The sequence below is a fragment of the Octopus bimaculoides genome, chromosome 2 (genome assembly GCF_046866305.1).
Source record: "Octopus bimaculoides isolate indiv1 chromosome 2, ASM4686630v1, whole genome shotgun sequence".
Classification (NCBI taxonomy): domain Eukaryota; kingdom Metazoa; phylum Mollusca; class Cephalopoda; order Octopoda; family Octopodidae; genus Octopus; species Octopus bimaculoides.
In genome coordinates this window covers 164,452,351-164,455,818 of record NC_142929.1, presented here as the reverse complement: position 1 = coordinate 164,455,818, position 3,468 = coordinate 164,452,351, and the positions used below count along the sequence as shown (strand labels likewise).

General features: G+C 34.0%; 1 protein-coding gene across 1 annotated transcript in view; it reads right to left on the bottom strand.

Moving 5' to 3' along the window:
- LOC106875271 (14 kDa phosphohistidine phosphatase) overlaps positions 1-3,468 on the bottom strand; it is a 76,041-nt gene that overhangs the window by 9,689 nt on the left and 62,884 nt on the right. The window lies entirely within an intron of this gene.

Genomic DNA, 3,468 nt, shown 5'->3' with positions numbered 1-3,468 from the left:
CAATGTTTTGATGTTTATTGCAAAGCAGTCTGCCCAGATATTATTATCAACCATTTATCTAATATTTTTAATAGAAGAAACTTTAAGGAGGTCAGTTCATAACTACAGATACTTGTAAGTTGGACATTCATAACTTGTAGACTGTTTATATTTAAAAAAATATTTTATATAGTATACAAACTTTTAAATCAGTTCAAATATGTTTGTGACATATTTGACCTGCAAAAAGGTCATTTTCACTGTAATATACCCAGGAAAATCTTTTCTTTAGGAAATAGATGTCAAAACATTATCAATCATCTTGGGGCACCCTCTAGTGCTAATTATTCAGAGAGGCCATTTTAATTCAGAACTCTTGAAAGCAAGACATTTGTACTACAGAGCCAGAAGCGGTTTCAGGCGGGTTGGTATCAAAAGGGTTAAATATGTTAACATTAACTTAATTACTGTTTTTCATGCATCTTTGAATTTATTATTTTCTAAACAATTTTATTGTTCTGTGTCAACCAATGTGCAATCTTGTATATTTACTTAGTCGTTCTTTCATTACTACAAGTACAGTGAAATCCAGAACATATTTGGAATTGTCTCCCATACTTAACAAAGTTATCAAAATAATGTCAATCATTAAAATTTTTTTTTCCTCATCACATAATTAGTTCTAGTTAACTTCTTCATCCTTCTTTCATTTAATACATTAACACTAACTTGACATGACTTATAGGTAACACGAGATGACTTATAATTGTGGTAGCATGGCCTGTAGACTAGGGCAGTGTTTCTCAACAGGGATGCACTTATTCCCCCTCCTACTCTGAAGAATTTCAAGTCCAAAGGGTGAATAAGTTTATTAAAATAAAGAAAGTTTACTTATTAATTTCTTAGTTTATAACCCAATGTTTGTTATTTTAAAATAAAGCAAAAAATATATCTTTTAAGTGAGGAATATATCTTTTAAGTAAGGTGGGAACCTGAAGTGAAATGTTACGAAACACTAAATTGGTGGGGTAACCCTGCATATAGATAAGGACTAACATTGCTTGTAGCATGGGGTAGCAAGTCTTGTAACTTACAGCAACATTGCACTAGTTGGAGTAACATTGCCTGTAACTGGAGAAACACTATTTGCACTTTGAGGTAACATGCCTGTAACTAGATTACAGGCATGTAGCTTGAGAGTAATATTGCTTGTAATTGGAATAACATTACCTGGAGGTTGGTGGTACCATAACATGCTACTTGAGGGTAATATTACTCATAAGTTAAAGCTAACATCGCCCATACAGATTCTGTCCTGCTTCATAATAAAATGTAAAACAAAAGAGTGAGGATGAGCAAAGTATAACATTAAATATATTTATTCTCTAAACCTTCTTTGGTGTGTGCCACATCTGGAACTAAATCTTTATCATTTGGGCAAGATTTATAGTTTTCCAAAGTTCTACACAGATATATTTGCATTTCATTCATAAAATATAAATTCAGATAAGAATCAGTGCGTAATGGTGTAAACAAGGAAATGTGAACACTGGAGGCATTTGGGTGAAGTTGGTTCAAGCTGGTATCTTACTGGAAGGAGGTGGACTGTCAGAAAAAAGGATACAACCATGCTGTAGTTGATGTTTAGCTCCCAGATCAACCTAGATTGAGTAGACCTATGATCAAAAGCATTCTAGCAGTGACCACCCAATCTTTTGTATATTGGGAACTACGTTATGCAAAGTGTTCTTCCTTTTTAAAATGATAGCGCAAGGGCAAGAAAGAATTTGTTTGATATTTCTAGCAGGTAGAATGACCATAGAGAGGTGCCTCTGTAGAATTTAAAAAGTGATAGTAATGTTGATGCAGATGATGTATGTATGTGATTATCTTATACAAGTAACTACTTATAAATTAGATTTCCTCTGATATTTTCTCCTCAGTTATCACAGAAAGCAAGAACACAAGAAACAGAAGATCAAATCAATTATAATTCATGGAATGGAGATAAGTGAAGCATTATCAAATGTCTGATACCAGCCCATTGATCCTGTAGGAAAAAGAAAGGTCAACAACACCTTGGTAATAAGTTCTTGGCATTCTATAACAGTTAATTGAAGACAGGGAAAAAGTGGCAGTTAAAAGACTGAATGTCAGGTGAGTAGACGTAGCAAGGTAAATGTTACCGACTACCCACTCTGTCCTCCACACCAGCACTTTTCCATATAATTAATGATAAATAATTAATGGTTCCCACATTGGGTTGTCTGACTTTCTTTTACAACAAATGGTACTAAAGTTATAAAACAAAACTTTGGAATTAGTTCTACCGAATGATGTAATGGAAGAATTTAAAGAAAGTTAGCTTCTTGTGGAGTATCTGAAAAGCATATATGAAGAGGTAGAGGAGGTGGACTTGCTATCTTTGTAGGGGTGGAGCAAAGAGTGCTTGCAACAGAGGTGAAGCAAAAAAAAAAAAAAGAGAGAGATGACAGAGAAAGAGAGTGTCTACAATAGGGTGGGACAAGGAAGGTGTGTGTGTGGAGAGGTGTAAGTGAAAAAGAGAGGAAGAGATGATGTCTGTCTTGGAGGTGTAGCAAGGAAGATGTGTTTGCAAAAGGGGTGGAGCAAGCAAGATGTGTGGGAGAGAAAAGAAGTAAGAGAGAGAGAGAGAGAAAAAGATGGAAGAAATATTTGAACAGTGGAAATAAAATAAGAAGCAGTGTTATGGATTAGTCAGAAGAGGAAGTCTTTTGGAAACTGGTGTGAAGAAAGGATGCAGAAACTGCAACACATGGACTGTGCATTGAGTTAACATTTTTAACTTAGACCAGGTCTGAATGCTTACAAAAGAGTAGATTCTACTACAAACATCCAAGGACCAGGTAGTGATGTTAAACTGAGCAACAGATTAGATCTAATTGACAATAATGCACCCCCATTATGGTTTTGTTCCTGAGTTAGAAATCATTATTTTAAATAATAATAGTACTAGTAAACCATGAGCAATATTTTCCCACATGACACAAAACAAATTAAAATCATAGAAGATACAAATTACAATATATAACAGGCACTTAAGAGGTAGATTTCAAGTAAACTGATTGGGGCAGTGACAATTACATCCCCTCTAAACTTCATTGAAGATATGATTGTCATAACTTCTCATTTCCTTTTCCTAAAATACATATATATACAGAGGAAGTAATTTTCATAAATTGAGATTTTCCAGCTCTGAACCAGCAACCAACAAAATGTAAGTGCCTCTAGTAACAAGACTCTCAGCTACTTAATGAATGCACATCTCTCACTTTCAGTTAACATTTACTAATGCACGTATGATATAAAATATGTCCTTGATGAAGGAAAAAACCTTCAAAATTTTTGCAACAAGACAAAATGGCATTGAAAGATTTATTTTTGATTGCCAACCAAATATAAAGGAAACTATAATATTTTGTCTCTAAATATCTGGTGTGAGATATTATC